The sequence below is a fragment of the Rhinatrema bivittatum genome, chromosome 7, assembly GCF_901001135.1.
Source record: "Rhinatrema bivittatum chromosome 7, aRhiBiv1.1, whole genome shotgun sequence".
Lineage (NCBI taxonomy): Eukaryota > Metazoa > Chordata > Amphibia > Gymnophiona > Rhinatrematidae > Rhinatrema > Rhinatrema bivittatum.
This window is the reverse complement of record NC_042621.1, coordinates 6,093,410-6,105,437: the sequence shown is the minus strand read 5'-3', so window position 1 is coordinate 6,105,437 and position 12,028 is coordinate 6,093,410. Positions and strand designations below refer to the sequence as shown.

Here is a 12,028-nt window from a genome sequence, read left to right as displayed (position 1 = left end):
TCCATGTATTATTCTAATTGTCTCAGTGAACAAAACATATACTCCCAGAAGACTGGGCAAAATTCCTGCATTTACTTTACCCACCCTACCACCCAAAATGCATAGTTTTTCTATGTGCATCTTTCATTTCTCCATTGGCCTGACAACAGTGTCTTCTGCTGTCTTGCAGGAGGCCTTAATTTAGAAGACACCAAAATTCCACAGGAAATGGAAGTCATAAGAACAATCAGCAATAGAAGTGAATCCCACCCCTGCCCCACAAAAAAAGAAACAGAATGCACAGTGGACAGCATCTTGCTAATGTAATGCGGTACCCACGTGTAACGAGCTGCTCCAGAAAATTTGAAAATGACAATGTATTCTCTCAAATTGAGTATATTTTAGCATCATAATCGTGGGGGAACATTTCAGCTTCACCAATTTCCCAGATTGGCAAGGATGAAATACAATTTTTTAAGCAGCCACAGGAAAGACATGAATGGTGCAAGCTTCTCCATCATCATCGCCAAACCTATTTCAAACATCATAAACAAGTCCATTGAACTTGGCAGTATCCCAAAAAACCTTAAGCATGCCATTGTTAAACCCATACTGAAAAAGCCCTCCCTCGACCCCTCTGATCTCACCAATTTCCGACCTATCTCCAACCTGCCTCTAATCACAAAAGTCCTTGAGAAAGCCATAAACAAACAGCTATCAGACTACTTGGATGAAAACAACATCCTTTCCCCCTCTCAGTTTGGCTTTCGCAAACACCATAGCACAGAGACCTTACTCATTTCACTCTCAGACCAAATCTTGAAAGGTCTTGACAAAGGTCTCTCACACATCCTCATTCTCCTAGACATCTCCGCTGCATTCGACACCATTAAACATCAAATCCTATTAGGACGTCTTAGCAGCATTGGCATCTCTGGCCTGGCCCTACAATGGTTCCACTCATACCTAGCTGATAGACAATTTAGCGTACAAAGAAACTCCACCTCCAAGCCACACAACCTCGCTCAAGGAGTACCGCAAGGCTCATCTCTATCCTCTACGCTTTTCAATATATATCTCCTCCCCCTCTGCTATCTCCTTGCTAAACTTGACCTTCCGCACTTCATATATGCCGATGATGTGCAGATACTTATTCCTATTAAAGACTCAATACACAAAGCTATGGAAATTTGGAAATCCGCCCTCTCGGAAATTAGCAGCCTCTTATCCAACAACTTTCTCGCCCTCAACGCTACTAAAACAGAACTTATCCACATATCACCCCCTAATATCACCCCCACCCTCTTTACGACCCCCACTGTCACACACAACAATGTTCCTACCACTAACCTCACCTTTCCCACCCATGTTCGGAGCCTCGGCGTATCCATTGACTGTCACCTCAACTGCAAGAAATTCATCAATAATACCCTCAAAGACTGCTTCTACAAACTGCACACCCTAAAAAGACTCAAACCGCTCCTACATCTCAATGACTTCCGTACCATATTACAAGCCCTCATATTAACGAAAATAGATTACTGCAACTCCTTGTTATTAGGCCTGCCTAAAAACACCATACAGCCTTTACAACTCCTCCAGAATGCAGCCGCACGGATACTCACCAACACCCACAAAAATGATCACATAACTCCTGTTCTTAAACATCTACATTGGTTACCCGTAGCATCTAGAATTGCCTTCAAAGCCCTCACCCTAATACACAAATCTCTTCACAACCAGAACATGCACTGGTACAAAGAACACTTCTCATTTCACAACAGCAATAGACCCACTAGAAAACAATATCTAGCTACATTACACACCCCCTCACCCAAGCTTACTAAACTCCACACCACAAACGAAAGGACCCTATCCCTAGCAGGCCCGCTTCTTTGGAATAAGCTACCCACCTCCCTCCGCCAAGAAACTTGCCCAAAAATATTCAGGCAAAACCTGAAGACCTGGTTCTTCAAACACTCTTACACCTAATATTCACACCTTCTCTCTCACCCCCCCCCCCCCCCCCCCCCCCAGGACTACATATTGTATATAAAAAAATTTGTATATAAAAATTTGGTTCCCAATCACGTGTATATATACCTCCTTTAATTGTGGATACCCCCCTATATATCAGAATCTCCCCCCCCCCCCCCCCCCCCGTTTAGATAACCTCTTTCACATATCCCACTTTGATAATTTTACTTATATAATCTAATCTGTTATTTATATGTTCTGAATGTTCCTTATTTAATTATGCAATAATTGTAAAGCCTGTTGCTAAGTTCTGTTCTATGTAAACCGACGAGATGTTCCCAACGTTCGTCGGTATATAAAAGTTATTAAATAATAATAATAAATAATGTCAATGAATTTCAATCATCACCTGCAGCATTATTGTTTTCCTCTCCAGAGCAACAACGGTTAAAGGATGCCGAAACTCATAATCATTCCATGGTGTCATGCCCATTACCAAGGAACTGTTCACGTGGTCTACATTAAGAACAGCTATTGATTAGAAAACAAATATAAATGAACACAGATTTAGGCATAGGGATTCAGCAGTGAAAGATTTCGTTAATAAAACTGATATATCATCTAGGCTTTCTGAGAGAAGTTGAACTGGAATGTGCTTAAATTATGTAAACTTTCAGGATGGAATGCTACAAAAATTGCACCCCCTGGGCCCAGATGGTAGGTTGACTTGAGGCACCTATTTTAGGAGGACACCTACTGGTCAAAAAAGAAAGGCTCATGGCAAACTGAATAATACTAAAGCAAACATGGCATTCTTGAGCAAAGGTTACAGAAGAGGTTGTCCTCTATACAAGAGGCAAAATGACAAAAACAAAAAATGCTGGAGGCTGTGCTAAATGACTCCCTAATGAGATCTGAATGGAAAAGGACAAGTAGATATGTTTTTTAGAAGAGGATTTTAAAAAAGAGAACACATTTAGAATTTTCATTATAGGATAGTCCAAGCTGCCCTCTTGCCTAAGATAACTCTTGTAAAGAATAAAGTGTTTCCAAACTATTCTTCTGCTAAAACTGAGAAAGTAGTACCTTCTTCCATAGCAGGAGAGGAAGAACAGGATAGACCCAAGTGACTCCTGCCTTCTGACCTCACTGTCCAAAACAGACAAGCTAATTTCACAGGGTAGAGATAAGAATCAATTCACTGTACCATTCATTCCAAAGGGCAATGCAGTGCAGCTCTGGATGTCAGCATCATATGAGACTTAAATCCATCTAAATTACTCTTGGCTATAGGACCACATCAGATTTCAGCAGGGAAAGGTCATAGACACCGTGTTCTGAGAACCTTTCACTTCAAAAAGTGGATACCATTACCTGATTTATAATTCTGGTACCCCTCTCTGTCTTTCTCTCTCTCCTCCCTCTTTCCCTTTCTCGGGACCAGCTTTTGCATCATGTGCCCTGTGACTCCACCTAGGGCACCATGCACAAGGGACAGCTTTCTTTGTTGTGCTTCCAGCCCCACGATAGCACCACCAGTAGGTAGCCTCTTTCATTGCACCTTCTCCCCCCCTGGATGCATTCAACCCCCCTAACCCTTTACCCTCACCCCCCAGTTGCGATGTCTTCCCACCAACGGGAGGAGAGCATCACTTCTTATCTGTGATGGCCTTCTCCTCTGCCGGCTTCACTTTGACGTCTGGCCCAAGTAGGACCCCCATGTGCTTCACACTTCATAATGAAGCCTTCCAAAGAGGAGGCAGCCACAGGCAAGAAGTGCTACTCTACTCCTGCAGGCCGGAGAAGTAGGTGGGTGGGAGAGAGAGCAAAGATTGTTTAAGCCAGGGGGAGGAGTATGAGTGAGGGTGAGGGAGAGGGATGATTGTGTTGGGCGTGGGGGGGAGCAAAGAGGACTCTCAGCATCTTCCTCTTCCCCCATCCCCCCATCCCCCCTCCCTATCTACCTGGTCCTCCTTGTTAATTGCCGGGAGAACAGCTCTGAGTGTCGGTTGCAGAGAGGAGGTGCAAGGGGTGAAGGGGAGATGTCGTTTTTGGCTCTTGCGTGGGGAAAGCTGCATTCAACCTACACGTTAGACTGCGCCCTGTGTGATAGGAAGGGAGCCATAAGAGGTACTACAGCATTGTGAATTGCTGTGTGATGCAACCATCTCACAAATGGGCTTATAAAATGGCTGACTGATAAATCAAATCTTTTAATTGGCCAGACAGCATCATGTGATTGAGCATGCAAACCCTTCCAAGCACTTTGATTGGACCAGGAACCGATGGCACGAAAGATTTAAGGTTCAGTGGCATCGCAGCCTGTGCTAGCCCTAACATTTCAACTGAATCAGCTGAACATGTAACACAAGTAGATTAAATATTGGTAATTGCCTTTTTGTTGGATTTGCTGCCAGGTTAAAGTACTTAACTAGTTTCCTTCTGGTAAAGGTTTAAAATCTAAAGGTTTTGTTATGTGTTATTGAAAACACTATGCCCATCTGCTTAATATAATCTGTCACAGAAAGATTCTGCCTGTGGGTGAGCTAGTCACGTGTTGAATTCTGAAGGTGATCTATTTGCATTTTACTTGAAAATTTACAGCTAAATTGACTTTATCTTATTATCTTTATTAATATTTATAGGTCCCTTCATGTCATTGAAATTATCTTTTGAAAATATTAATAATGTTTTTTGAAATGGCAATTGCTTTAAGTTAAAAGCAAACCGCGCTTTAGTTTGGCACCTAGACGTTGTACTGCTTTCTTAGATGAGTACGGGCTCTGCCAAGGAAACTCAGCACGTTTCCTGAAAGTTTGCTGGCATTGACCTCACAATGCGTGCTGTGAAATCCTTTAATGCAAACCCTCTCGGTGGTATTGAGATAATATCCTCCTGCATGGAGGAGTGTCTCAACTTTAGTCATTGACAAATCCTGCTTTAATTGAGATTCAACGTTCAACTTAAGTTTGAAAATAGCTTAAAAAAGACCCAACCCGGTAGCAGTACAAGAAATAATGAGGGCATGCATAGGAAAAAATTCTATTTTTATGATGTCACTTCTTTTCTGATTTATGACGGTTTCCATCATTTCATTTCTCCTTATATCGTTTCATTTGTTCGCTTCGATTTGGCGCATGCTATAGTTTTACAACGCATATACTTTTTTTTTTTAATGACACGTGTGCTTTACTAATAGTACGAAAATGGCATAACAGATGGAAAATGATGGAAAATGACACAACAAATAGTGCTGATGCTTTCATGTCATGTTAACATAACAGCACAGCCAAGGAAGTAGTTTGGCAGCCATCTCGCCAAGGATTGATGGATGTACAGAGATATGATAGGGAAATTCAGTGTTATTGATGGGGGCAGTTTCCCCTTCCAAAATGCAGCATATAATAGAGATGAAAGCAAACCCAGAGAGTATAACCGACTGCTCTCCAATTTTTGCTTCATAAGAAAAGTCATGATGGCTTGTCAGTGAATGGATTTCTTGTGTCTCTTGCAAATGAACAAATGAGTAACATGGCTCCTTAGTCTTCTAAATGAACTGTAAAATGCAGATATCTGCATATTAATTACATTCTGAGAGTAGAAGCAGAGAGTTTATGTAGTGTAACCGGCAGGAGACAGCTGAGTTTTAGAACCTGAGAAGATGTTACAGATTTGGGCTTGGAATTGACAAACAAATCCCCAAGTGAATACACAGTGGTAACTAGCATCAGTACATCCCTTTCCCTTCCCAGATTAAAATCTTTAATAAAATAAAACAGAGCACCATGTGATCATTTTAGCCTGCAAGACCCAGTGTCATTTGCGTTTATCAACACGATTTAAAAAATATATATATATTTGAGGGTAATTTTGTAATAGTCCGCATAAGAAATCCAGCAAATAGCATAAGTTACACCAAATTTTCGAAACAAACTGACACGCAAATGTTCATTTAGAAAATAAGCTCAGCAAAACTGCCTCCACTCAATTGCACCAGCTGCTTTGTACGTGGAATCTGGGGGATTATTTTTGGGAAAAATCCCAAAGCGCCCTCATTAATCTGCAAACATCCCCAGTTCTGCCCCCGGGAACATTTCAGCTCAGCTGTGCACCTCACGGTAAACTCACACGCATGCAGATCAGACATGCGCAAGTTCAGATTAGTTTCATATTTATTTGTTTGTTTGTTTATTTATTTGTTTTTGTTTTTGTGTACAATTCTGGTCGCCGCATCTCAAAAAAGATATAATTGCGATGGAGAAGGTACAGAGAAGGGCTACCAAAATGATAAGGGGAATGGAACAGCTCCCCTATGAGGAAAGACTAAAGAGGTTAGGATTTTTCAGCTTGGAGAAGAGACGACTGAGGGGGGATATGATAGAGGTGTTTAAAATCATGAGAGGTCTAGAACGGGTAGATGTGAATCGGTTATTTACTCTTTCGGATAGTAGAAAGACTAGGGGGCACTCCATGAAGTTAGCATGGGGCACATTTAAAACTAATCGGAGAAAGTTCTTTTTTACTCAACGCACAATTAAACTCTGGAATTTGTTGCCAGAGAATGTGGTTAGTGCAGTTAGTATAGCTGTGTTTAAAAAAGGATTGGATAAGTTCTTGGAGGAGAAGTCCATTACCTGCTATTAAGTTCACTTAGGGGCGGATTTTCAAAACTCCGCGAATAGCTTACTTTTGTTTGCGCTCCAGGCGCAAACAAAAGTACACTGGATTTTAGTAGATACGCGCGGAGCCGCGCGTATCTACTAAAAAACCTGGGTCGGTGCGCGCAAGGCTATCAATTTTGTATAGCCGGCGCGCGCCGAGCCGCGCGGCCTACCCCCATTCCCTCCGAGGCCGCTCCGAAATCGGAGCGGCCTCGGAGGGAATCCTCTAACGCCCTCCCCTAACCTTCCCCTCCCTTCCTCTACGTAACCCACCTGCCCGGCCCTGTCTAACCCCCCCCCTTACCTTTGTTGGGGGATTTACGCCTCCCGGGGGGAGGCGTAAATCCCCGCGCGCCAGCGGGCCTCCTCCGTGCTGGGCCGCGACCTGGGGGCGGGTACGGAGGGCGCGGCCACGCCCCCGGACCGCCCAGGGCAGTAGCCACGCCCCCGTACCCGCCCCCAAAACACTGCTGACACGCCCCCAAAACGGCGCGCCGACAGGGACCGCCCCCGACACGCCCCCGACACGCCCCCCTCGGAGAACCCCGGGACTTACGCGAGCCCGGGGCTCTGCGCGCGCCGGTGGGCCTATGTAAAATAGGCCCACCGGCGCGCAGGGCCCTGCTCGCGTAAATCCGGGCGGATTTACGCGAGCAGGGCTCTGAAAATCCGCCCCTTAGAGAATAGCCACTGCCATTAGCAATGGTAACATGGGATAGACTTAGTTTTTGGGTACTTGCCAGGTTCTTATGGCCTGGATTGGCCACTGTTGGAAACAGGTTGCTGGGCTTGATGGACCCTTGGTCTGACCCAGTATGGCATTTTCTTATGTTCTTATGTTCTTATACCGATATTCGATTTTACATATCGCATCGGTTTACAATGAACTGAGTGGTGCTGGAAACCTCAATGTTTCCTTTTGTCTATTACAGATAAACAATTATACATAAACATAGATGAAGAACATAGAATATAGTGTTAACTAGGGATGTGAATCATGTGATCGATCATCTTAACGATCGATTTTGGCTGGGGGGGGGGAATCTGATCGTCATGGTTTGTTTTTTTTAAAAATCGTAAAAAATCATAAATCAGGGAAGGGCGGGAAAACCAGCACACCAAAACAACCCTAAAACCCACCCCGACCCTTTAAAACAAATCCCCCACCCTCCCAAACCCCCCCAAAATGTTTTAAATTACCTGGGGTCCAGTGGGGGGAGGGGTCCCGGCGCGATCTCCCGCTCTCGGGCCACGGCTGCGTTAATATTGCTGTATTGCCAATACTCAAAATGGCGCCGGCGCTACTTTTGCCCTCACTATGTCATACGGGTCGTATGACATTTTGAATATTGGCAATACGGCGCGAGTGCAGGAGGTCGCTCCCGGACCCCTGCTGGACTTTTGGCAAGTCTTGTGGGGGTCAGGAGGCCCCCCCAAGCTGGCCAAAAGTCCCTGGGGGTCCAGCGGGGGTCCGGGAGCGATCTCCTGCACTCGTGACGTCGGGTGACAGGAACCAAAATGGCGCCGGCGCTACCTTTGCCCTGTCATATGGTGAGGGCAAAGGTAGCGCCGGCGCCATTTCTATTAACGCAGCCGTGGCCCGAGAGTGGGAGATCGCGGGAGATCGTGCCGGGACCCCCCCCCCCACTGGACCCCAGGTAATTTAAAACATTTTAGGGGGGTTCGGGATGGTGGGGGATTTGTTTTAAAGGGTCGGGGTGGGTTTTAGGGTTGTTTTTGTGTGCCGGTTTTCCCGCCCTCCCCCCTCCCTCAATTTACAATTTTTTGATGATAAATCGGGGGAATTGTTATTGTATCTCGGCTCTAACGATTTTTGATGATTTAAAATATATCTGACGATTGTTTTAAATCGTCAAAAAACGATTCACATCCCTAGTGTTAACTAAAGTGGTATTGGAAATCTTTACAGATAAATAATTGCACATAATAATCCTTTTTATCCCATTGCAGCCACTGCATCCCGCAGGTGGCCGCACAAAGTGTCCAGAAACGAATGTCACTTGATGTATTTGTGACTTGGCTTGTCCGGAGGTTTCCACCTTTATTCCGCCTTTCCATTAAACAATCAAAGCGACTTGCATCTTCGAAAAGCAAATCGTGCGGGTTTCCCTGCATATTGGATGGTCAATTTTATAGCAACCTTTTTCCGCAGGTGAAACACTGTTTTACCCACCAAAATGCCTTTGGAATTTACCCTCTCAGTAACTACAGCACTGCTCATGTTTTCAGCTGCAGGCTGACGGTTATACACATTTTAAATTTTGGTTAACAAACCTCCCTCCAGCGTGTACAGCTCAGGCCAAAGCTAATCCATAAGAGGGCCAGAGCACCACCACGTCTGTATATGCAGAATTTCCCAAGGAGTTTTTTTTTAAAAATTGCCCGCTTGCTATTTCAGGGGGAAATATTTTTTTCCCGCCGGTAAAAGCTTGGTTCCCCACCTACGAGCAAGATTTGAAAATTGTGCCCCGTGAACGCGGATGATAGCGTGAGAACTTTTATCCATGCCAAAAGCAGCTGGCATCGGGGGGGCAGGTTGGGGCAGACACAGAACATTCTCCGCGGGGATTTCGCTTTGAATTCGCTTCGCGTGTTCTTTGCCTCTGCTTCAGTGCAGGTGCTGAGCTTGCAGGAGCTGCTCTGCACCCGCGGGCACGAGTGTCGGCCTGAGTTTTGAAAGGGAATCTCCACGGGATGGTTTCCCTTTGGAAATAAGCTTGCAAGCCCCATGGATACAAAAACTGCTAGCTCCCCTCTTCCCCTCCCCCCCCTCACTGAATTTTCAGTATAGGTAATGTTAAAACACAGATATCTCATCCGAGATATGATAAAATGCTGTGTAAAATTAAAGAATGATTTTGTAATATTTTGGGGAGGGGGTGATAGAGAAACATGTATATTTGTTAGCCTTGTGATAATTGGGGGTTTCATTCTAACTCAATAAAAATGGTAAAAAGAAAAAGTTAATATCCTCCTCCTGGCTGCAGGCCTGGATTCAGGCATAGGCAAATGGCTAGGGTCCCAAATTCTGAAAGCTTGCTCCAGCTTGCTTTAGGATTGTATGCTGGCACCACTTGACAAGGGAGCTGCAGTGATTGCTGCTCCCTCCCCCCATTCTCCAGTCTCTAAGGGGGGGGGGCCTCCCCCATTCTCCAGTCCTGCCTATGGGTGCCAAAATCTTAAATCTGGCCTGGCTTGGCAGCCAGTTTTTGGCTCAGCTCTGAGCACTTTCCATACTGCCATGTGGTTTTTATTCTGAAATTAAGCAGGTCTCTAACCTGGAAGCCATGTAGTCGTGCACATGTGGAACCCAGACCCATTGTGTTTCTTAAAAGTGATTTACTAGATCCTGGCTAGCACTTACCTTTTAATCATGGCAGATGCTGTGTGTGTATATGGGGTATCTTTTTGCACTGTAATAAAGTGATACTAGAACATAAGAACATAAGAATTGCCATACTGGTCAAACTGAGGGTCCATCAAGCCCAGTATCCTGTTTCCAACAGCGGACAATCCTTTTTTTTAAACCCAGCTATGCTAACTTTCTTAACCACATCCTCTGGCAATGAATTCCAGAGCTTAATTATGCATTGAATGAAAAAAGAATTTTCTCTGATTTGTTTTGAATGTGCTACTTAAGAACTTCATGGAGTATCTCCTAGTCTTTGTATTTTTGGAAAGAGTAAAAAATCCATTTAAATTTACCCATACTATTCCACTCATGATTTTATAGACCTCTATCATATGCCCCCCTCAGCCATCTCTTCTCCAAGCTGAACAGCCCTAACCTCTTTAGCCTTTCCTCCTAGGTGAGCTGTTCTTTTTATCATCTTGGTCACCCTTCTCTTTACCTTTTCCAGTGCAACTAGATCTTTTTTGAGATGGTCAGGTATACTCGCTGTTCCATCTTTCAGCCTGAAGATGGCAGTGGTATTACTGGTATACAAGAATTTCAGTGCAAATCTCTTAGCTCAATGTGAGTGCAGAGATCACGTCAAAATGAATTGGAATGAAAAATGTAGTTTCTGCACTCATACTGTAAAGGTGAACAATGGATAATGTAACAAAACAATTTCTGTGTGTTAAAATGAAAATTCAAGGTAGATTACAGCTTCTTGGAAGTGTTTTGTCTTATCTGTTCAGGTTTCAGTATTATAACAATCTAAAAAAAAAAAAAAAAAGACGAAGAAGAAGAAGCAGAAAAGGGAGCTACATAACCATGGCTGGGTTTTGGGGTGAGCAACCTGTGCAAATGCACGGGAATGCCATACCAGATGGGCACCTTTCCTGCCACTATAGCACCAACCTCACTGTAGAATTATAAACAGAAATAAATAAACATTATTGCTTTTCAGTAGCTTTGTTCAGTTCCTGTCCCCCATCCATTTCTTTCAATGTGATTTCTCTGACTGTACAAGTTCGATATCAATCATTCATGGATTCTGCATTGATTAACTGTTGTGGAACACAGGGTAGGATGCGTGTGACATGAGTTGTTTCTAGCTCCTGATTCTACCAGAAACTATAAAATCAGCAGAGAGAGGGGGGCATTAGGAATATTAGTAAATATATAAAATGCATCCACTCCCTGAAGGGCTATAATGTAATTGTGACGGTGTGTAGCAACAACTCCTTCATTCTACCTTAAGAAGCCCGGTTCAAGGTTTTGACCCAGCCCTCCTTAAGGCAGAACTCTGCAAGGGATTCTGGGTGAAGGGAGGTTCCCTTCGCCCTACTATAAGAACTCAGGCCTAGCAGGGCTTGGGGAGGCCCTGGAGAGCTGGTAGGACCTCACAATGCACCCAGATGCGTACCTGACGAAAGGTGAGCTTCTCTCTTGATTCTTGTATCTTTGGAGCACTGTAAATAAAATCTTCACCATGACTAAGTTGGTCCAGTCTTACTATATTCCTGAATTATTCCTGTGGCCCAAATACGCTGCACGTGGTATGAGAAGTGGGATTTTTTTTTTTTTTTTGCTTAAGTGGGAAGCACAAGTAAAAATCCACAGCTTCCAAGCAGAAAAGAAAATTGCTTGCTGTGTTTTTTCCTGGGGCCTTCTGATTTCAATTACAGCAAGCCAAGGGGAGCACAATTTAAGAAAAAAATTAAAACCTGGCTATATCAACAGGCATTTGAGGTGGGAAAAGTATAGTCCCATGGGACCAGCAGATATATTACAGCAGAAAGTATGTGCGGATCAATGTTACGGATGGCTATGTGTATGAATTAAGTTTTAAAATGAAATTTGTAATTTAGTAATTAATTTTAATAAGGTATGAATGAAAACATTGGTCACTATATTTTGTTTTATTTTGATGTATTATTATTATTAATTAAATATGTTTTTTTGTATTGTGAATCGATATGATAGTAACAACCAAATACCG

The 12,028-nt window shown here is 43.7% G+C and overlaps 1 long non-coding RNA gene across 1 annotated transcript in view; it reads left to right on the top strand.

Moving 5' to 3' along the window:
* Positions 1-11,382: 11,382 nt before the first annotated feature.
* LOC115096083 overlaps positions 11,383-12,028 on the top strand; it is a 28,690-nt gene continuing 28,044 nt past the window's right edge. The window contains exon 1 of the long non-coding RNA XR_003857952.1: positions 11,383-11,462. This is a non-coding gene — a long non-coding RNA (uncharacterized LOC115096083). The remainder of the gene's footprint in view (positions 11,463-12,028) is intronic.